The sequence below is a fragment of the Pavona decussata genome, unplaced genomic scaffold (genome assembly GCF_977016875.1).
Source record: "Pavona decussata unplaced genomic scaffold, jaPavDecu1.1 SCAFFOLD_67, whole genome shotgun sequence".
In the NCBI taxonomy this organism is placed as follows: domain Eukaryota; kingdom Metazoa; phylum Cnidaria; class Anthozoa; order Scleractinia; family Agariciidae; genus Pavona; species Pavona decussata.
The window spans coordinates 1,523,097-1,547,500 of record NW_028145486.1 but is presented as its reverse complement, the minus strand read 5'-3'; the positions used below and the strand labels follow the sequence as shown (position 1 = coordinate 1,547,500).

Below are 24,404 nucleotides of genomic sequence, written 5' to 3'. Positions count from 1 at the left end.
ATTTTATCTTCTTGTCGTAGCGCCGAACGGCAGACTCGGTAATTTTTACAGTATTCTTCGCCCCTTGGTCTCTATCAAATTTCTAAATCTCCACGGCATCTAAGCTAGGATAAAATTGCTCTCTTTTCGTTTTTGGGTATAGTATGGTTGCTCTTTTTATTCTTGCTTCTGGTTGTGAGGTTTATTCATCACTGTTTTCATGTTGTTGTTTAAGCTTATATCTCGGCGGTAACAAGTTTTCAATAAAATATGCTGGTAAAATGTTCAAACCTACTAGCTCGTCTATTTCATGTTAGAGTACTAGTATACACGGCATTCATGAAAAACAGGTTTTAGTTAGATCAGTAGTTGTAGTTAGGTATTGAATTTTGTTTAAGATAGTTAGGTTATTTCTAATTTTTATACTCCTGATTGATTTTACCGTGTTTAAATAAAGATTTATTGATTGATATTATTGATCAATGGTAGGTGCTTTATGGACTGTAAATTTTTGCATTTTCTTTGTTTTGACGTAAAAATTAAAGCCAAAAATTCAAATAACTCGCCCCGAGAAAAAAATTGGCGCACGGATATTACCATGGCTACAGTTTAACTGAAGTAAGAATTTCTCTTTCAATCAGCGCACGATTTGTACTTTATCCGTTTACTCTCTCCAACAAAATGTCAGTATCGCAATAAAAAACTAAATTCGCTTTTTGAGACGGCAATACGACTTTATATTGACGGCGTTGGGAGAAAATATATTCCGTATTGGGCTCCGTCGCCGTTTTCACTGAAAATTTTTTTTTCTCCAATTGTGAGTTAGTCTCGCACTCAGAGTCCCGGCGTTCAATCAAAAGTTCAAGTGAATGATCAAGAGGCAAATTACTTGCTCCAACGTTCCTGGAGCAGGTGGATTTAAGAATTTGGCCGCTGAAATTTCATATAAACGAACACTAAAGGAAGACTGATCTAACAAGTTGTTAGGTCTACGACAAAGACATGACAAATGAGTGAAAGGTTCTGAAAACTTCACGACCACCATTTTGCCTTTACCAAATAGTCCATGGTATTTCTGCGGGCCCAGATGTCAAGAATTGCTGGCGATTTTGTGTTTTTACTAACCTCCTAAAACTCTCCAAGCCGTTCTTCTCTCCTGAGATGAGATTAGCCAACTACACAATAAAAGTTTTGTATTGGAATTCTGTTTTTGTTCCAAGTAACAAGATACCAGTCGAATAAGTGGATGTAACTTGACCACTTTTCCATTAAGGGCCATTTATTATTCACGCCCATTATTCAAGAGACCGCTAAAATGTTTCACGGCTGGCTTACGACTGGCTTTCACGCTTCAATATAATTTATAGGATATTACACGGTGGCGAGAAGATAATATGAATTTTATGTTCGAATGGCAAGAGTAATATCTCACGAGTGAGCGTACCCTCCACATAATACACGCTGAACAACAAAAACGGGAAAAACTCTAAAATACCTAGCCGTCTATCAAGTTATATACCCTATGCAAAAATGGCTGACATTTCATTAATCTTTTGTACGCATTCAAATTAGCCTCACTAACCTCGTTCTTGAGTTTAAAAATCAAAAGAATATTTCACCGTGAACGAGGCTAGTGAGGTTAATTCGAATTCAAACAAAGGAATATTAAAATGTCAGCCACTTTTGCATAGGGTCTATGGCTTCTTATAACTACAGTTATTTCAAACCACTACACTCTTCATCCCAGGGTCCAGTCCAGAGTCCAGTCCTTATCTTCCAGTTGGCCGTTCCAAGCAGCACTGAGACAAATAATTAAGTGGATGTAATATGACCACTTACCCATTAAGAGCGATTTATTATTCACGCCCATTATTCAAGCAAGAGAGCACTAAAATGTTTCATGGCTAGCTTATGACAAATCGTTGACTCTTTGTGAAACTTCATCTTTCAGTTTCTTATTTTTTCCCTCGCAGTTAATCAAAACAAAACTGTTGTCTTTGACCGCGCTCTTAAAAATCTATTTCACGAGAACCGGGAGACAGAAAGAGTGAACAAACTATTATCTTTTCCCCGATTTCGTTTCTCAAAATTGTTTGAAAGAGCGCTAGCAGATAATGTTAAATATTATAATAGCAAATAATGTTAAGTTCAAACAGTTGTTGAAAATGTGGCTCACAAGAAGAGTAATTATTTCGTCAATGTACTGATGTAAAGAGTTGCTGTTATTTGGTCAAAGAAAAAATTGCCAAATGTGGTAAATATGTCAAAATATATGTTTGGTCTAACTTTTATTTATACATACTACAGTCAACTGCACCTTGCGGACACCTCGCTATTACGGACACCCAAATAATACGGACAGCAGCTGAATCCCCTGCAAAAAACAGACGTTTGACTAAAATAAATTCTCGCTATTACGGACCCTCGCTATTAAGAACCGATTAACTCGCGGTCTCGGGGGTGTCCGCAATGAAGGGATTTGACTGTAATTACTAATCGAAAACGCGCTTATTTTAGGTGGAATAAATAAATCACATTTTCTTTCCTTACAACTAAATCCGAATTTCTGGGGCGATTTAGGCATTCCAAACAAATATTTATAAATAGAAATGAATTCTTATTTGTGTCAGTCAGATCAATAGAGAAAGAACAAGTCTTTCTCTGTAGCATGACAGCTATAGGACAGTATTAAAACATGAAGAAATTTCTTCGTAATGTTTTAATACAGCTTTTAATTGGTTAAATTTTATTGTTTATAACATGTTTCTGCCCATGAAAAGCAAGACGAACTGGGCAAACGGAGGAACAACTGAACAAACCAGAAACGCACCAACGAAAGAACGGAAGCCCGAGCGAACTATTACGTATTACGAGACTTAGTTGCAGGATGGCTTCACGGGCGACTCTCCCTGCGATTTTGTCGCGAAACTTTCAATTCTGGCGTATTTGTTGCGATTTTTTTACCTGTCGCGTCCCCAGTTGGCCAGGTGCGATTTTCATCTAGCACTGGCGACGGGACAAAATTTGAAAAAATCGCATCACCTGCGCGAGCAAAAAATCGCTCGTGTAGCCGCGGCTTTAGTTGGCCCTGACGCAAATTCATTAAGGTTGTCCAGCGGCAAAACTAGCCAAATGCGGGAATAATTAAAGAAGCTGTGAGACGGTTTGTATTTTTACTAGCCTCTACAAACTCTCGAAAGTCTTCTTCTGATGATGGCATTACAAAGCAACTAAACAATACAATTTTGGCACTCGCGGTTTGTCTTTGTTTCAGCCAACGAGATACCAGTTAGTAAGTCAGTGTCAACTTTCTAATAAACGAACCATTTATTATTCACACCCATTATCGGGTCGACTTTGTTTCACAACTGCCTGGTGACAAACAGTTGACTCTTTTGGGAAATTCACACAGATTTATCTTTCAATTCCATATCTTTTCCCTTGCAGTGAAAACAAAACAATTAAGAACAACACTAGAAATAATAATAAAAAATTCAATAAATGAATAAACAGGAAATCTTTCAATCGGTAGGCCGTTTTTTTTTTACTTCACGACGTTTTCTTAATGCAGTTCCCAGATTTTTCTTTCTCTTGGTTTCTCATTTCCAGGCAAACGACAACGACAGCGCCAAAGAGACAGCTAACTTTCAGATACAAAGTTTCCTTTATTCAAAATCGTGGCGACTATTCCAATTAGTTCAACTAACTTGTACAATGTAGACGAACCGTCTAAGAACCGGAACGGGTTAAAAAGACGCTCAGGTTAAGAAGAAAAATTTTAAAAGCCTTCACCGTCTCGTGTTCACGTTATCCGTAAATTCAATTTTGTCATTTTACCCTGTTTTCAACAAAAAGGTTTAGAAATCTAACAATTTTTGACGCAGATACAGAGCTATTGTTCTGCTTATTAAATCCTCTTGGTCAGATATGTTGAGGAACATGACCGATAAGAGAAGAATATAATAATGATAAAACAAAACGATAAAGGCAGCAGGTCCCTGCAGCTACAGCTGGATTTGCAGTTTTTCCTACTACAACTACTAGGGTTTCTTGGTCTCTGTACCAAGCCGAGGTGAAACCATAGTAACCGTTATGACAGGCCGCCAGACCGAGGAGGGGGAGGTGCATTCTGCCCGCGGCGACTTGGAACGTGAACAACTTTTTAAATATATGACCAAACGCCCTGAAACTATTTTCAAAAGGTTTCCAGCGAAAAGTTTCATATGGTCGATTAGTATTCATTGACTTTTGATATTACCATGGCAACCAATTTTTGACGGGTATTTGTTTAAAGAGAAGAGAAAATCTCTTTTTAAAATGTAGAAAATCGTCACCGTTTTTCTGTCTTACGGAGGGAATAACAGTGATTTCAAAGAATGGCCGAAACGGTAAAATAACCCCTAAACGCACAAGAATACACCAGAGGTGAATTACTTTTATTCCTTTAATTGAATAAAAGTTAAATTTAGCGTTATTCAAGATTCGGAATCGACAGTATTTTATTCCTCATACAAGGTCTTATAACGCGGTTATATTCTCGGCAACGGTTGCCTGTAACCCAACACCGCTTTGCACTCAAAGGTTATCGTGCCATAAGTAATTAATTATTAGACGCTTTCTAGTGACGAGAGCTTGGGCTGCCTGTGGGTAATCATGACCTCATTACCACGTGATATGACGGCATCACCTCGCGTTGCGGACTTCATTTCATAGCTTTTATACTTGCGACGTTTTTGGGGGCGGGGGTGGAATCCGCCGAGGAAGACATTTTTGGAAGAATCTTTACTGATTTGTAATTAAGCTTGTATGAAAAATCACGTTAACCCAGCTTGCTTAATCGGGCTTTAAAAATTTGGCTCCTTCATTTAATAGTTTCCTTCCATGTATTTTGATGAAAGAAAAGTTTGTAGGAGATATAAGATAAAGAGCCACAAAGTAAAAGAAAAGAAATACTACTGCCAAAACGATTTAAAGGAAATAAACCAGTATGGTAACCAGAAATATTAGAAGGTTGCTCCGCTAAATAATAAGGAAAACACCAAGCGTGCAGAAATAATTAGCTCATTTACTGTATTTTTCTATGAAACTAAATATTTGCTATGCAAAGGAGTTTGACGTCTTTCATTTGTTGCCCTTTGAAAATGAGTCTTCGAAGTACAAAATGTTTATTTAACGGCTAACTTTGATTTCTTAACTATACTTGTAATTTCTATTTCTATATAGCCTGTTCCAGGCTCCTAGAGAGAGGCGCGTTTTCGTCCCCTCGCCCTTTCCTTCGCGCGTGTCTCTAGGAGCCTGGAACAGGCTAATTTCTATATTTCCGAGTGAATCAAACTTTAAGTTGTAAATTCTCTCGAAAGGTTCAATTAAATAAAACAAACTCACGATAACAAAGTTCGCCATCTTTTTCATATTTTTGAGAACGGTATTCTTATTTAACATTGATCTGTCTAAAAAGCCCAGAATATTGCTTTTAGCTGAGGCCACTTATTTTCCTAACCTATAGAGACACAAGACCGAGGATAGTAAGCCTGTGCATCGCCTATTCAAGCGTGACAAACGCAAACCCTTATCGTCATTAGTGCTCGAGCTGAGTTTATTGGCAATCATTGCGTACGTGAAACTTGAAAAATCAGTTATTTTTTGTTTACGTTCTTTAACACATGACGGTGTTCAAAGATATCAAGTCTTCGGGAGCAAACTCTTCAGTTTCTTCTAGTTGTTGAAAACTGCGAGAACCAGTTAAGTGGATATAGGTAATATGAACACTTTACCGTCACGGACCGTTCATCCAGCAATTCACTCTCATTATCAGGTCACTGAATTGTCTTTACTGAATTGTCTTTTAGGTTCTGTCATGACAAAATTTGATTCACCAAACAGACACAAAAAAACTTTGATACCATTTTCTCTTTTTACCATGCATATCTCTGGCATCAGTTTTTACCATTACTACTCTTTTAAACATCTGTTGAACATGATCCGTGCAATAGTTTGATATTTATTTAGATACATCGATAGGCTAGTCACCCAATAAAGGATTTTGCAAGCATTAGCTTTAATTTTGTAATCGAGAAAAAAACTCAAAGCAACTTCTCGCTTGGTTCAAGCTTCGATATTGTAGGGAGAGATCGGTTTGCCTATTCAAATTTGTATTTTTTTATTACTATCGAGGTGGGGGACCCCAGGAAGGTGAGGTACCCCGCCTCGATGGGGTTACCAATCTCTCCATACAATCTCTCTTTATTTCTTGGTCGCGTTCACATGTGAAGTGGGGTACCTCACCGAGGCGGGTTGCCCTGTCAGCCGAGGTGGGTTACCCGCTTAGCTGGGGTGACTTTTCTCCATGTGAATGCTGGAGGTGGGGTGGGGTGATGTTCATCCGGGCAATTGTCTCTGAATTCTTTGTTGATGTATGTATTTAGCGAGCACGCGATAGCTTTTTTAAACCTCACCCAAGCGCCCCGGGGTTGCATGTGAAGGCCTGTTTTTTCTGACCTCGGGTAGATGGGGTACCTCACCTTCCCGGGTTCCCCCATCGCCATGTGAACAGGCCCTAAGGCGACTAGCCTTTATCTGACACTTTGCAACAATTGACAGAAAAGCTATTTTGCTGAAAGGCTTGCATGGTTTGGAAATAACAAAGATTAAATGAATTAAAATAACGGAATCGAAAATTCACCATGCCCCAAGGAAATTATAAAGAAACAGAATTTGTTTATAAGAACACTTTACTCCAAGAAAACCTTAGTCCTGTATAAGCGCGCGTAACAGTGTTACAGTCTAAACTTCTTATTGCCACTCGCCTGACCCACACAGTAAAGAATTTTCAGCAGAGCTTTACAGAAATTAGGAAGAAGCAACAGAACTCTTTGTGTCATTTTCTGAAGGAATGTTTGTTTCGTTCACTTTAGGTGACATTTATTTGAATATTATGATTTCGAAAAAGCAACAAAGAAGAGAAGATTACGGCCAGACTTTCGAAACGAAAAATCTATGTAGTGTACGCTGGTTTGGTTCAGGAAGTCATTTCTCTCTGCAATTCCCTTGCGATAGTCTTCTTCAAATAAAAAATTCGATTAAGGATATTAGCGTTTTCACTGAAAAAATTTTTTTCTTCAATTGTGAGTTAGTCTCGCACTCAGAGTCCCGCGTTCAATCAAAAGTTCAAGTGAATGATCAAGAGGCAAATAACTTGCTCCAACGTTCCTGGAGTAAGTGGATTTAAGAATTTGGTCGCTGAAATTTCATATAAACGAACACGAAAGGAAGACTGATCTAACAAGTTGTTAGGTCTACGACAAAGACATGACAAATGAGTGAAAGGTTCTGAAAACTTCACGACCACCATTTTGCCTTTACCAAATAGTCGCTGATATTTCTGCGGGCCCAGATGTCAAGAATTGCTGGCGATTTTGTGTTTTTACGAACCTCCCAGAACTCTCCAAGCCGTTTTTCTCTCTTGAGATGAGATTAGCCAACTACACAATAAAAGTTTTGTATTGGAATTCTGTTTTTGTTCCAAGTAACAAGATACCAGTCGAATAAGTGGATGTAACTTGACCACTTTTCCATTAAGGGCCATTTATTATTCACGCCCATTATTCAAGAGACCGCCAAAATGTTTCACGACTGGCTTATGACTGGCTTTCACGCTTCAATATAATTTATAGGATATTACACGGTGGCGAGAAGATAATATGAATTTTATGTTCGAATGGCAAGAATAATATCTCACAAGTGAGCGTACCCTCCACATAATATACGCTGAACAACAAAAACGGGAAAAACTCTAAAATACCTAGCCGTCTATCAAGTTATATACCCTATGCAAAAATGGGGTAAAATTTCATTAATCTTTTGTTTGCATTCAAATTAGCCTCACTAACCTCGTTCTTGAGTTTAAAAAATCAAAAGAATATTTCACCGTGAACGAGGCTAGTGAGGTTAATTCGAATTCAGACAAAGGAATATTAAAATGTCAGACACTTTTGCATAGGGTTTATGGCTTCTTATAACTACAGTTATCTCAAACTACGACACTCTTCATTCCAGAGTCCAGTCCAGAGTCCAGTCCTTATCTTCCAGTTGGCCGTTCCAAGCAGCACTGAGACACCAGTCAAATGACCACTTACCCATTAAGAGCGATTTATTATTCACGCCCATTATTCAAGCAAGAGAGCACTAAAATGTTTCACGGCTAGCTAATGACAAATCGTTGACTCTTTGTGAAACTTCATCTTTCAGTTTCTTATTTTTTCCCTTGCAGTTAATCAAAACAAAACTGTTGTCTTTGACCGCGCTCTTAAAAATCTGTTTCACGAGAACCGGGAGACAGAAAGAGTGAACAAACTATTATCTTTTCCCCGATTTCGTTTCTCAAAATTGTTTGAAAGAGCGCTAGCAGATAATGTTAAATATTATAATAGCAAATAATGTTAAGTTCAAACAGTTGTTGAAAATGTGTCTCACAAAAAGAGTAATTATTTCGTCAATGTACTAATGTAAAGAGTTGCTGTTATTTGGTCAAAGAAAAAATTGCCAAATGTGGTAAAAATGACAAAATATATGTTTGGTCTAACTTTTATTTATCCATACTACAGTCAACTGCGCCTTGCGGAAACCTCGCTATAACGGACACCCAAATAATACGGACAGCAGCTGAATCCCCTGCAAAAAACAGACGTTTGACTAAAATAAATTCTCGCTATTACGGACCCTCGCTACTAAGAACCGACTAACTCGCGGTCTCGGGGGTGTCCACAATAAAGGGATTTGACTGTAATTACTAATCGAAAACGCGCTTATTTTAGGTGAATAAATAAATCACATTTTCCTTCCTTACAACTAAATCCGAATTTGTGGGGCGATTTAGGCGTTCCAAACAGATATTTATAAATAGAAATGAATTCTTATTTGAGTCAGTCAGATCAATAGAGAAAGAAGAAGTCTTTCTCTGTAGCATGACAGCTATAGGACGGTATTAAAACATGAAGGAACTTCTTCGTAATGTTTTAATACAGCTTTTAATTGGTTAAATTTTATTGTTTATAACATGTTTCTGCCCATGAAAAGCAAGACGAACTGGGCAAACGGAGGTACAACTGAACAAACCAGAAACGCAAACGAACGAAAGAACGGAAGCTCGAGCGAACTATTACGTATTACGAGACTTAGTTGCAGGATGGCTTCACGGGCGACTCTCCCTGCGATTTTGTCGCGAAAATTTCAATTCTGGCGTATTTGTTGCCATTTTTTCACCTGTCGCGTCCCCAGTTGGCCAGGTGCGATTTTCATCTCGCGCTGGCGACGGGACAAAATTTGAAAAAATCGCATCACCTGCGCGAGCAAAAAATCGCTCGTGTAGCCGCAGCTTTAGTTGGCCCTGACGCAAATTCAGGTAGGCTGTCCGGCGGCAAAACTAGCCAAATGCGGGAATAATTAAAGAAGCTGTGAGACGGTTTGTGTTTTTACTAGCCTCTACAAACTCTCGAAAGTCTTCCTCTGATGATGGCATCGGCAAAGCAACTAAACAATACAATTTTGGCACTCGCGGTTTGTCTTTGTTTCAGCCAACGAGATACCAGTTAGTAAGTGTCAACTTTCTAATAAACGAACCATTTATTGTTCACACCCATTATCGGGTCGACTTTGTTTCACAACTGCCTGGTGACAAACAGTTGACTCTTTTGGGAAATTCACACAGATTTATCTTTCAATTCCATATCTTTTCCCTTGCAGTGAAAACAAAACAATTAAGAACAACACTAGAAATAATAATAAAAAATTCAATAAATGAATAAACAGGAAATCTTTCAATCGGTAGGCCGTTTTTTTAACTTGACGACGTTTTCTTAACGCAGTTCCCAGATTTTTCTTTCTCTTGGTTTCTCATTTCCAGGCAAACGACAACGACAGCGCCAAAGAGATAGCTAACTTTCAGATACAAAGTTTCCTTTATTCAAAATCGTGGCGACTATTCCAATTAGTTCAACTAACTTGTACAATGTAGACGAACCGTCTAAGAACCGGAACGGGTTAAAAAGACGCTCAGGTTAAGAAGAAAAATTTTAAAAGCCTTCACCGTCTCGTGTTCACGTTATCCATAAATTCAATTTTGTCATTTTACCCTGTTTTCAACAGAAAGGTATAGAAATCTAACAATTTTTGACGCAGATACAGAGCTATTGTTCTGCTTATTAAATCCTCTTGGTCAGAGATGTTGAGGAACATGACCGATAAGAGAAGAATATAATGATAAAACAAAACGATAAAGGCAGCAGGTCACTGCAGCTACAGCTGGATTTGCAGTTTTTCCTACTGCAACTACTAGGGTTTCTTGGTCTTTGTACCAAGCCGAGGTGGAACCATAGTAACCGTTATGACAGGCCGCCAGACCGAGGAGGGGGAGGTGCATTCTGCCCGCGGCGACTTGGAACGTGAACAACTTTTAAATATATGACCAAACGCCCTGAAACTGTTTTCAAAAGGTTTCCTGCGAAAAATTTCATATGGTCGATTAGTATTCATTGACTTTTGATATTACCATGGCAACCAATTTTTGACGGGTATTTTTTCAGGAGAAAAGAAAATCTCTTTTTAAAATGTAGAAAATCGCCACCGTTTTTCTGTCTTATGGAGGGAATAACAGTGATTTCAAAGAATGGCCGAAACGGTAAAATAACCCCCAAACGCACAGGAATACACCAGAGGTGAATTAGTTTTATTCATTTAATTGAATGAAAGTTAAATTTAGCGTTATTCAAGATTCGGAATCGACAGTATTTTATTCCCCATACAAGGTCTTATAACGTGGTTATATTCTCGGCAACGGTTGCCTGTAACCCAACACCGCTTTGCACTCAAAGGTTATCGTGCCATTAGTAATCAATTATTAGACGCTTTCTAGTGACGAGAGCTTGGGCTGCCTGTGGGTAATCATGACCTCATTACCACGTGATATGACGGCATCACCTCGCGTTGCGGACTTCGTGTCATAGCTTTTATACTTGCGAAGTTTTGGGGGGCGGGGGTGGAATCCGCCGAGGAAGACATTTTTGGAAGAATCTTTACTGATTTGTAATTAAGCTTGTATGAAAGATCACGTTAACCCAGCTTGCTTAATCGGGCTTTAAAAATTTGGCTCCTTCATTTAATAGTTTCCTTCCATGCATTTTGATGAAAGAAAAGTTTGCAGATGATATATAAGATAAAGAACCACAAAGTAAAAGAAAAGAAATACTACTGCCAAAACAATTTAAAGGAAATGAACCAGTCTGGTAACCAGAATTATTAGAAGGTTGCTCCGCTAAATAATAAGGAAAACACCAAGCGTGCGGAAATAATTAGCTCATTTACTGTATTTTTCTATGAAACTAAATATTTGCTGTGCAAAGGAGTTTGATGTCTTTCATTTGTTGCCCTTTGAAAATGAGTCTTCGAAGTACAAAATGTTTATTTAACGGCTAACTTTGATTTCTTAACTATACTTGTAATTTCTATTTCTATATTTCCGAGTAAATCAAACTTTAAGTTGTAAATTCTCTCGTAAGGTTCAATTAAATAAAACAAACTCACAATAACAAAGTTCGCCATCTTTGTCATATTTTTGAGAACGGTATTCTTATTTAACATTGATCTGTCTAAAAAGCCCAGAATATTGCTTTTAGCTGAGGCCACTTATTTTCCTAACCTATAGAGACACAAGACCGAGGATAGTAAGCCTGTACATCGCCTATTCACAGCGTGACAAACGCAAACCCTTATCGTCGTTAGTGCTCGAGCTGAGTTTATTGGTAATCATTGCGTACGTGAAACTTGAAAAATCAGTTATTTTTTGTTTACGTTCTTTAACACATGACGGTGTTCAAAAATATCAAGTCTTCAGGACCAAACTCTTCAGTTTCTTTTAGTTGTTGAAAACTTCAGGAACCAGTTAAGTGGATGTAGGTAATATGAACACTTTACCGTCACGGACCGTTCATCCAGTAATTCACTCTCATTATCAGGTCACTGAATTGTCTTTATTGAATTGTCTTTTAGGTTCTATCATGACAAAATTTGATTCACCAAACAGACACAAAAAAACTTTGATACCATTTTCTCTTTTTACCATGCATATCTCTGGCATCAGTTTTTACCATTACTACTCTTTTAAACATCTGTTGAACTATCCGTTCAATAGTTTGATATTTATTTAGTTATATCGATAGGCTAGTCACCCATTAAAGGATTTTGCAAGCATTAGCTTTAATTTTGTAATCGAGAAAAACACTCAAAGCAACTACTCGCTTGGTTCAAGCTCCGATATTGTAGGGAGAGATCGGTTTGCCTATTCAAATTTGTACTTTTTTATTGCTATCAACTACGCCTGAGGTGGGGGACCCCGGGAAGGTGAGGTACCCCGCCTCGGTGGGGTTACCAATCTCTCCATACAATCTCTCTTTATTTCTTGGTCGCGTTCACATGTGAAGTGGGGTACCTCATCGAGGCGGGTTGCCCGGTCAGCCGAGGCGGGTAGCCCGCTTAGCTGGGGTGACTTTTCTCCATATGAGTGCTGGAGGTGTGGTGGGGTGATGTTCATCCGGGCAATTGTCTCTGAATTCTTTGTTGATGAATGTATTTAGCGACCACGCGATAGCTTTTTTAAACCTCACCCCAGCGCCCCGGGGTTGCATGTGAAGGCCTGTTTTTTCTGACCTCGGGTAGATGGGATACCTCGCCTTCCCGGGGTCCCCCACCGCCATGTGAACAGCCCCTAAGGCGACTAGCCTTTATCTGACACTTTGCAACAATTGACAGAAAAGCTATTTTGCTGAAAGGCTTGCATGGTTTGGAAATAACAAAGATTAAATGAATTAAAATAACGGAATCGAAAATTCACCATGCCCCAAGGAAATTATAAAGAAACAGAATTTGTTTATAAGAACACTTTACTCCAAGAAAACCTTAGTCCTGTATAAGCACGTGTATTTGTTACAGTCTAAACTTCTTATTGCCACTCGCCTGACCCACACAGTAAAGAATTTTCAGCTGAGCTTTACAGAAATTAGGAAGAGGCAACAGAACTCTTTGTGTCATTTTCTGAAGGAATGTTTGTTTCGTTCAGTTTAGGTGACATTTATATGAATATTATGATTTTAAAAAAGCAACAAAGAATAGAAGATTACGGCCAGACTTTCGAAACGAAAAATCCACGTAGTGTACGATGGTTTGGTTCAGAAAGTCATTTCTCCTTGCAATTCCCTTGCGAAAGTCTTCTTCAAGTAAAAAATGCGATTAAGGATATTGGCGTTTTCACTGGAAAAAAAAAAAACAAAAAAACAAAAACAAAACATTTTCCTCCCCGGCGCTCAATTAAAAGCTCAAGTGAATGATCAAGAGGCAAATTAATTGCTCCAACGTTCCTGGAGTAAGTGGATTTAAGAATTTGGCCGCTGAAATTTCATATAAACGAACACTAAAGGAAGACTGATCTAACAAGTTGTTAGGTCTACGACAAAGACATGACAAATGAGTGAAACGTTCTGAAAACTTCACGACCTCCATTTTGCCTTTACCAAATAGTCGCTGATATTTCCTCGGGCTCAAATGTCAAGAATATTTGGCGATTTTGTTTTTTTACTAACCTCATAAAACTCTCCAAGCCATTCTTCTCTCCTGAGATAAGATTAGCCAACTACACAACAAAAGTTTTGTATTGGAATTCTGCTTTTGTTCCAAGTAACAAGATACCAGTCGAATAAGTGGATGTAACATGGCCACTTTTCCATTAAGGGCCATTTATTATTCACGCCCATATTCAAGAGACCGCTAAAATGTTTCACGACTGGCTTACGACTGGCTTTCACGCTTCAATATAATTTATAGGATATTACACGGTGGCGAGAAGATAATGAATTTTATGTTCGAATGGCAAGAACAATATCTCACGAGTGAACGTACCCTCCACATAATAAAACGTATTATTAAATTCTCAGCCTCGGATATTGCATTTCTAGCGTTCTGATTGGTTCACTAAATATCGGTTATCAGCTCATATACCGTAGTTTGACCTTATATGGAAAACGAAAGCCCCAGGTGTCGCTAAGCTAAATTTTTTTTCGGCGGGAAGCAATAGTTTCGATTCTTCGGAAAAATGTTGAAAAAAAAAAGGAAAAGAAAGAAATACCAAACAAACGCGCGCTCATGGAATAATTGTTAAATATACGCTGAACAACAAAAACGGGAAAAACTATAAAATACCTGCCGTCTATCAAGTTATATGGCTTCTTATAACTACAGTTATTTCAAACCACTACACTCTTCATTCCAGAGTCCAGTCCAGAGCTCTCCAGTCCTTATCTTCCAGTTGGCCGTTCCAAGCAGCACTGAGACACCAGTCAAATAATTAAGTGGATGTAATATGACCACTTATCCATTAAGAGCGATTTATTATTCACGCCCATTATTCAAGAGAGCACTAAAATGTTTCACGGCTGGCTTATGACAAATCGTTGATTCTTTGTAAAACTTTATCTATATTTCTTATTTTTTCCCTTGCAGTTAATCAAAACAAAACTGTTGTCTTTGACCGCGTGGCTCTTAAAAATCTGTTTCACGAGAACCGGGAGACAGAAAGAGTGAACAAACTATTATCTTTTCCCCGATTTCGTTTCTCAAGGTTGTTTGAAAGAGCCCCCGGGGGGGTATGTGCCGCGCCAAAGGGTATGGTTTTTCGGCTGTTTTGGTCATAAATAGGGTATCGCTTTTAGCCATTTTGGTAATAAATAGGGTATAGATTTTTGCACTCTAGTCCTGGCTTCGATTTTTTTTAGAAGAAGCTACTTCAGGTCATAAATAGGGTAGGGAAAATCGCAGATTTTAGTCATAAATAGGGTAAGGGTTTTGGGAAGCGGGCCGCACACCCCTACCCAATTTTTTTTGGAGTACCCCCCCCCCCCGGGGAAAGAGCGCTAGCAAATAATAAATGTTAAATATTTTAGTGAAGTTCAAACAGTTGTTGAAAATGTGGCTCACAAGAAGAGTAATTATTTCGTAATGTACTGATGTAAAGAGTTGCTGTTATTTGGTCAAAGAAATGCCAAATGTGAAAAATGACAAAAAATATGTTTGGTCTAACTTTTATTTATACATACTACAGTCAACTGCGCCTTGCGGAAACCTCGCTATTACGGACACCCAAATAATACGGACAGCAGCTGAATCCCCTGCAAAAAACAGACGTTTGACTAAAATAAATTATCGCTATTACGGACCCTCGCTATTAAGAACCGACTAACTCGCGGTCTCGGGGGTGTCCGCAATGAAGGGATTTAACTGTAATTACTAATCGAAAACGCGCTTATTTTAGGTGAATAAATAAATCACATTTTCCTTCCCGCCTACAACTAAATCCTAATTTCTGGGACGATTTAGGCATTCCAAACAGATATTTATAAATAGAAATGAATTCTTATTTGTGTCAGTCAGATCAATAGAGAAAGAAGAAGTCTTTCTCTGTAGCATGACGGCTGTAGGACGGTATTAAAACATGAAGGAACTTCTTCGTAACGTTTTAATACAGCTTTTAATTCGTTAAATTTTATTGTTTATAAAATGTGTATGCCCATAAAAAGCAAGAAGAACTGGGCAAATGAAGGTGCAACTGAACAAACCAGAAACACAAACGAACGAACGAACGGAAGCCCGAGCGAGCTATTGCGTATGACGAGACTGTTGCAGGATGGCTACACGGGCGACTATCTCTGTGATTTTGTCGCGAAAATTTCAATTCTGGCGTATTAGTTACGATTTTTTCACCTGTGGAGTCCCCAGTAGGCCAGGTGCGATTTTCTTCCCGCGCTGGCGACGAGACAAAATTTGAAAAAATCTCATCACCTGCGCGAGCAAAAAATCGCTCGTGTCGCCGGGGCCAGTTTAGTTGACTCTGACGCAAATTCGGTAAGGTTCTCCGGCAGCAAAACTAGCCAAATGCGGGAATAATTAAAGAAGCTGTGAGACGGTTTGTGTTTTTACTAGCCTCTACAAACTCTCGAAAGTCTTCTTCTGATGATGGCATCGGCAAAGCAACTAAACAATACAATTTGGCACTCGCGGTTTGCCTTTGTTTCAGCCAACGAGATACCGGTTAGTAAGTGGATCCAACATGTCAACTTTGTCATAAACGAACCATTTATTATTCACACCCATTATCGGGTCGACTTTGTTTCACAACTGCCTGGTGACAAACAATTTTATTGACTCTTTTGTGAAATTCAGGGGCACCCAACGGATCGTTTCGGTAAATTATCTGTTTGGAAGGCCCTTGATCTCCTACAATTTTCTAAAGGGAATTTTAACCACGAACTTTCGTGATATGGGAAATTTAAGGCCTAGTGTTTTCGGATTGATAAAAATGTTGTTTCGGGTACCGAAAAAAGGTCAGCTAAGATTTTCGGAAAGGAAATAACACCTAAGGTTTTCGGGAAATGGACAAGAATGCCCTACTTAAATTTCAAAAAGACTCAAGTTCCCCTAGAATGACCGAACAGATAAAAATATTATAGCGCTGCCTGAAATGAACCTATAGAGCTTCAAAGCCACTCCAGATCGCCTAAGATAACGTTTCAAAGGATCTGAGAGAAAATTGTCGTTGGGTGCCCCTGGAAATTCACACAGATTTTTTCCCTTGCAGTGAAAACACTGAAAACAATAAAGAGCAACACCAGGAATAATGCTTAAAACCTTAGTCTACAACAGTAAGAAGCTGTTGGCCTGCGTTAACATGCCAATGTCTTTTACACCCTAATTTTTGCCCTTCATTGTCAGGAAATAAATTTTCATTAGCGCGAAAATAATAGTCAATAAAATTAATGTATAATCAGTTTAGCTAGGAAATGAAACATTTCAATTTGTGGCAGAGTCTTAAGGAGTTTTGAAACGAAAGGAAGATTCATTAGAGTTTTATCGAAAACAACATTCTTTAGTGCAAATGAAGATTCATTAACCTAGGGTTGACGTTCCATTGCGCGAATAAAATTTCAATGACAAAAGATTTTCAGTGACGTGGTTTCTGACTCATTTCCTGCTGGATTTATATGGATGCTTAAATTTGAAAACGATGCTCTTCATGGGTACACTGGTTTTGCAGCAATGGAGCACAGGGTTCGTCGAAACTGTTTCTCAAATGAGGATCGTGAAAGGATAGTTAGGGCCGCGTTTGAAGACCCCCGCGAGAAGAGGAGAAACGTGAACACGATAACTGCCAGAAAATGTGCAGCGTGGTTTAGGTACAGGCCACTATAAGAAAATAAGAATCCAGAAGAAAACTAAAGAGACATTTGGACAAACGTGTCCCAAGTCACTCCGTTTATTGCCCCTGGGCAATTACTCTTACCGAACCTCAGTGTTCCAGAAGCATTGAATGCCCCGCTTTTGATTGGGCAGAAAAATAATTTTCTACCCAATCAGCGAAGAGGACCAGCCGGGCGACTCTGATGCCTTCTTACACGAAGTTGTTTTCCTCATCGATCGCTTGCCTACAGTTGCGTGGGCCTTTCAACAAGAAGATTCGCGACGAGAGTTTCAGAAAAAAATTCTGCGAGGTCGAGGAAATCGCAAACTTTAACAAGGCCACAGGTAAACAAACACTCACCGAGAAATTAAGTAAGTTTATAGTCTAAAATTTAAACTAATTTACTGTTCGACGAAGGGGTGAGATTGTTCCGGCAAAAGCTTCAAATCTTTCCTGAGGCGGGATTCTTAATTCCTGTTATGAAACTTAACCCAAAAAATCTAAAATAAACCTTAAAAGCGCTCTTTGAGTTGCATTAAACAGCCTATTTGAGAATTCTAATAGGGATTACCGCTGTTTACTCGTTCCCAGACTCCCGTTCCCCGTTCCGCGTTCCCGGTTCCCCGTTCCTAGTTTTGATAACATCCGTTTGATCTGTTCGTATTCGTTAGCTGGAAGATTGACATGTTGCCGAGTAAAACTTAGAATTTTTTTCAACTAAATACGAATTTCTGAGCCGATGTAGGCATTCCAAAACAGATGTCCACCGAAATGAACCGTTTGTTGCCTCAAACGCAAATTCAGTAAGGTTGTCTGGCGGCAAAACTAGCTAAATGCATTAATAAGTTGCGAAGTTGTGAAAGTTTTGTGTTTTTACTCATTAACCTTTAGAAACTGTGGAAGGTCTTCTTCTGATGGTGGTTTTCGCGAGCTAAACAATAAAATTTTGGCGGTTTGTCTTTGTCCCAGCCAACGTGATGCCAGTTAGTAAGTGGATGTAATATGCCAACTTTGTCTTTTAAGACCATTTATTATTCACACCTATAATCAGGTTACTTTGTTTTACAACTAACTTATAACAAACAGTTGACTCTTTTGTAAAATTCACATCAGCTTATCTTCCAATTTCTGATCGTTTTCCCTTGCAGTAAAAGCAATAAACACAATAACACCAAAAGTAATGCTAACAAACAAACAAACAAACAAAGAGGAAGTCCTTCAATCGCGTGGTCGCTATTGACTTCATGACTTTTCTAAATATTAGGGGCCTTACAAAAACACGACGACAACTGCAACGACAACGCCACAAAACAAAACACTTCATGAGCACAAACAAGCGCTCTGCACGTGCGTTTTAAGTTTTGGCACATTTCTCTATCGTCTGCTGCAAAACAACAACGTGAACAGGGCCGTAGCCAGAATTAAATAAGGACTGAGGCAATATCCATGGTTTAATTCCCGGCCTAGCAATTTAGGGTCTTTATGATGATTACGTTTAAACAAAACACTGGGATCAAACCTTATTTGACAAAAATTCCGCTAATAGCCCCTAAGGCCATCTAGATCTAGAGATCGAGGTGAATTTTTTTTTTTTTTTGGGGGGGGGGGGAGGGGGCTATTTAAATGCTACTTTAGGGGCTCTTTGCTCTTGTATGCGGCTGTTCAATGTGTTTTAGATAAAAACGACCTAAACCAGGTTTGCCTGACCAGAGATTTCGTGAAAAGAAGGGTCTCGCAGGCTCAAAAAATTGGTCTCGGCCGTTCTCATTTGAGGATTTTCATTTCTAAATGGCAACGAAGTTAGCTGTTAAATGCCAGCGCGATTCGCCTCTGCCCGCTAGCATGCCACCGCTGAAGAGGCTCGAGCGGGTCCACCGAGATTTCGCTGTGGACATAGGCTAATGCAAGGCCATTCAGCCTGTTAGAGCCCATCGATGAACGGCACCAGGTCTTCAACCTGTGGAGAGGGCTTAACCTGCGCTCGCACGAACAGCTTCCTGTACTTAGTGGCGCTGCCGCCTGTCCGGTTTTTGCCTCTACAATTAACTTCTTTCCGACCATCTCCGGTGGCTTTTTCACTGACACCACCATCTCTACCAGATGGAATGAAAGACAAAGTTGCTTCGCTGAATACTAGTAATGCCAAAACAAGGTTAAATTTTGGTTCGATTATTGAGAAGAACTGAAAGCATATTATGAGAGCAACTACTTTCCGCTTTCTTTGAAAAAAGCTGTTGATAGAAGGCTGCATTTTCATAGATTTTTCTCACTCAGAACAGAGTAGACAGAAGACTCGAGAAATGGCGGAAAAACACATGAAAAGAAGACAGTTTTCTTTGGGAAGCCGCTGCCTGGTTGGCGTGAATTTTTGCTTAATTTTTCTCACCTGTAATTCAGGGCACTGCCTGATTCGCGTTATCATTCAACATAATATCATGTTGCGTTAACATTTTTTTTTTTTTACTTATTTAACTGTTTGTGAATTTGTCAACAATGACTGAGGCAAGTGCCTCGGTTTGCTTCATACTGGCTACGGCCCTGGCATTACTATGAACTCAAAACTTCGTAGTGGAGGCTGATCAGAAATAAGCAGTATTGCAAGAAAAGGGCTTATCACATTTGCAGCTTAGCATTGTCCGATGAAAGTTTCCCAGAATCAGCCGAGGTGTGTATCTTTCATCTTTTTTTTAGTTGTTGTTTTTTATTTCTTTAACGAAGTTGCTGTACAACCGGCTGTTTGGCGAATACTTTTTCCACATTACCTGAGGATGAAACGATAAATTAAGGGATACCTAAATCTCGATTTAAGCCACAAATTCTTGAAAGTTGTGTAGTTGATTACGTAAACTTATCTGCGTTGATTATTTCCAACTTTGTTCATTTTTAAATACGAAACGTGGGTACTCAAGCTACGTACTTGCACTATAATTTGAACACTACCTCATGCGAAAAGCATATAATGCATACAAAGACTGTATTTGTAGAAGAATTATTCATGTTTAGCTATGTTTCAGAACTCTCGAAGCCAGCCGCGCCGAAATCGCTGAGACAGCGTATTTAACTTCAATCGTGCAATCTTCTGATTACATTTTTTTTAGCAGGGCAAAACTGCATTTTAGCTCAGTTAAGTCATGAATATGTGAATAACATACGCATTTCAAATGTTTTATTGGATATTAGTCGTTTTTAAATGACATGCTTGAAATGTAAACAACATTTTATTTTCTATCAGATTTTTTAGTTACGCGAATCATTGTATTCACTGCAAGGTCAGTAAACTTTAGTTTTCCATTGCTTCCTTTGGTGTGAATTTTCACGCCTCGTTCCAAACTTGATCACTTGGTGTATGTTTAAACGCCCCGTAAAACAAAAGTTAGATTCATTATCTTACCAAATAAACAATTACAACAAGAAACAACACTTCAGATGTCCGATATTTTTAGCCTTGTAGCTGTTTCACAGGTTTTCTGTAATTACTCTAATAGAGGGCGTTTTAGGAACGCTCACTACTTAGTAACAGTAAGTATTAGTCAGAAGTCTGTTCAATCACACTACAATTTATTGTATATTTAACAGTTTCAAACAAATACAATTGTAAGTTCTGTTTCCTTTGTACTTTCAACATGTTAAATACACATTTCCGTTGTTATACACGTTTCTTGTCATCACTGCGTTTTCCCGTTTCACATTAGGTACCATGGGTCATTTTCAACTCTTTCAACCTTCCCTTCTTATTCTCATCATAACAGCACTCACCTGCCTCCCCAAGGCAGCATTCACTGCTGTTCCGGTATACTAGTATACCAAATGGATCACAAAGGTGAGTTTTGCTCTTAAAATAACTCAGTTTCTCGTTTGTGAATTCTTCTTCATTTATCACCGAACAAAGAAAGTGACTTCACGAAGAGCTAAGCCTTTTCGCACGCTTTTCATCTTTGCTGAGAAAACCTAATTAAAAGCCACGCATGCGCATTCGACCAAAAAATTGTGACTGGTTGTTTTAATGGAAATAAACTAAGGAACCGCTTGTTAGAATTTCGTGAAATTTGACAAAACAGTAGTTCTCTAAAAGCGTAACTTGCCTACAAACAAAAACCGAAATGTAACAGAGGGTATCTCCAAAAAACATTAAAATGCAAAACCAACATTTACAGGAGATCTCTCTGTTAAAATTACATGAAAGCAGCATCACTATGTCAGTATTTTGTGAGTTTTTCTGGATACAAAAAATGAAAAAAATCTAACGAGTGCATTTTCTTAAAATTAAGGAAAACCGTTATTTGTGGACGGTTAATAGCTTGCTGCGTTGCCATGGCAACGGCACCTTGCTCAACAAGAAGTATCAAAATTTATTCCTTCGTTGTTAATCTTGCATCATGCTAATTTCGGGTACTCAGAAGTACGTAGTTTTCAAGCAATGTTTACTAACACTTGTATACTGGAAAACTGTGTTCGGCCACCTTAAAAGCGATCGAGATGTTCAGTGAGTCAACACAAAACTTAAGCCAACGTTGTCCACTGTATGAAGACCTTAGTGAAAGCTTTCTATTCAGTATAATAAAATAAGCTTAAGTTCAGCTTTAATAATTCTTAAAGAACGGTGGAATCGATCGTCATGAATCAGTCTTAGTTTTTCGCAATCTCGGCGAGTAAATAGGCCAATTTCAGTTTGAAAACATTTGACTACATTTGTGGGTTTTGAAACTCAGCTCCTTCTCAACTGATTTACGTTAAAAGAGACAGAATCAATTGTCCGTTATGCACTTAAAATATAAAATTTAACCACAGATATCAAACTCGGCAATATGTGAACCGGTGAGGAAACTATCAAGTTGTCTTGATTTGGTCCATAATCCGGCTCCAAAATCAATTTTTTTAAGTACGAATTTCTCTTCTTTTGCCTTGTCGGTCGACATTCGTTAAAAGTTCAACTGAAAACAACAAATTTGCAAGAGTTACTTTCGTAAATTTACTGGAGTCATCAAAGTCAACAAGGCCTCGTTCTTTTTTTGCGTTTTTATGGACCTCGACTTCGTCTCGGTCCATAAAAACGCAAAAAAAGAACTTGGCCAATATCCAGCCATCTTGACCTCACGCTTGGTCAATAACGCATATATAGATGAACTTAAAGATTTTGTTGATTTCAGTAAATTTACGAAGGTAACTCCTACAAATCAGGTATTTTCAGTTGAACTTTCAAAGAATGACGACCGACAAGGCAAAAGAAGTGAAATTCGTACTTAAAAAACTTGATTTTTGAGAGATTATGGACCAAATAAAGACAGTTTGATAGTTTCCTCAGCGGTTCGCATATTGCCGAGTTTGATAGTGTGGTTAAATTTTATATTTTAAGTGTATGACGGAAAATTGATTCTGTCTGTTTTAATGTAAATCGGGTGAGAAGAAGCTCAACTTCAAAACCTAGAAATGTAGTCAAATGTTTTCAAACTGAAATTGGCCTATTTACTCTCCGAGATTGCGAAAACTGTAACTGATTCATGGCGCTCGATTTCGTGCTTTAAGAATTATTACAGCTCAAATTAAGCTTGTTTTATTGTAAAATAGAAAGTGACTTATATCTAGACTTAGGTATCTCTTAATTTATCATTTCATCCTCAGGTAATGTAGAAAAAGTATTTGCCAAACAGGTTGTACAGCAACTTCGTAAAAGAAAATCAAAAACAACAACTAAAAAAACATGAAAGATACCCACCTTGTCTGATTCTGGAAAACTTTCATCGGACAACGCTAAGCTGCAAATGTGATAAGCCATTTTCTTGCAGTACAACTTATTTCTTATATAATTATCAGCCTCCACCTCGAAATTTCGAGTTCATGGTAATACGGTGTCCGAGGACGCTAAAACTTGCTCAAAACCAAAACATCCTTTGACTTGTTTTTATTTTGGGGGGATTTGCGAGCAACGTTTTCAGTTCATTCAAACGAGTAACTAATAGTATCATGGAAACTTTGACAAGTCTTGACGGTTTGACAGATATATGGAAACATTGACGAACTGCAACAACGGTGAATTTGAAAGGTCAAGATTAAAATAGAAACCAAACAGTCCAGTTAGCTCAGTAGTATCTGCGCTGAAATCTGTTTTTAGGAACAGCATTTACACGTAAATTTATTTTACAAATACAGTTAGAGTTTTCCGCAGGAAAAAATTAAAATTGTGCTATAAAAAAACCGTGTTCTAAAATAATCTTTCCACCTCTAACACGAAAAGATTCCCGAAAATATCGGGAGACAATTCGAGACACTTTCGGGTGCTTTGAGAAACACTTCTCGGGACCCGAGAAAAACACCCGAAAAGCGCCCCGTAATGTTTTCGGGCCCGAAAAGATCTCGGGAGTTTTGAGAAACGCACGCCAGAAATCGTTTTCGGGAGCTTTACGGGGAGCTTTTCGGGACCGAAAAGTTCTCGGGAGTTTTGAGAAACGTACGCCAGCTCCCAGATTGCTTGATAGCTCAGCTGGTCTGAGCACTGCACTGGCATCGGGGAGGTCATGGGTTCGAATCCCGTTCAAGCCTGAATTTTTTTCAGGCTTTCTTTTTGCAACTGCTTAAGAGCCTGTAAGTACGGGCCACTTTTGCAATTTATTCCTCTGAACCTGGGCCAAATCGCATGTTGCGATAAGCGTTCAAAGTAGATAAACTTCGTGCACTCAGATTTATTACAGTGATTAAAGCTTATGATTGCGATTCATCATATTATAAACGTGAACGGTCATCCTTTATAACTAACAATTTAGGAGGTTTTAAATTATCTTTGTTCTCCAAAACTAACAGCTGCAAGTCTTGTAAACTCACGATATCGTCAGTGGGTTTCGAGCCCAGCCTGGGGTGCGAAAAGTTCCGCGGAATCACAAATAAAAAAATTAAATTTCTCCGTTTGTATTTCATATTTGTTATCTACTTGCCAAATTAAGAGAAGTTTATGGAAGAGTTATGAACGAAATCTATTTCTTAAGATAAAAATTGAATATGAGGTTCTTAATTAGGGAGATTCGCTCTCAAGGCTTAGGCCGGCTGAGTTGATTTCTTGTGTTGCTCAAGAACGTAATCAAATCAAACCTGTTTAACGCCAATCTATTTTTTAGTTACAGGCTACAAGGACGGAAAGAAATAACAACACTTTGAAATC

General features: G+C 38.6%; 1 protein-coding gene across 3 annotated transcripts in view; it reads right to left on the bottom strand.

Annotated features, from left to right (window-relative positions):
- Positions 1 to 13,646, bottom strand: part of LOC146477989 (salivary endonuclease-like) — a 33,609-nt gene extending 19,963 nt beyond the window's left edge. The window contains exon 1 of one of the 3 annotated variants that reach the window (XM_085112740.1): positions 13,608 to 13,646. The gene's annotated coding sequence lies outside the window, so the exon portion shown is untranslated. Of the gene's footprint in view, positions 1 to 1,104; positions 1,218 to 13,607 lie in introns of those variants that run through there. The other 2 variants (XM_085112741.1, XM_085112738.1) reach the window with 2 other exon arrangements.
- Between the last annotated feature and the right edge of the window lie 10,758 nt (positions 13,647 to 24,404).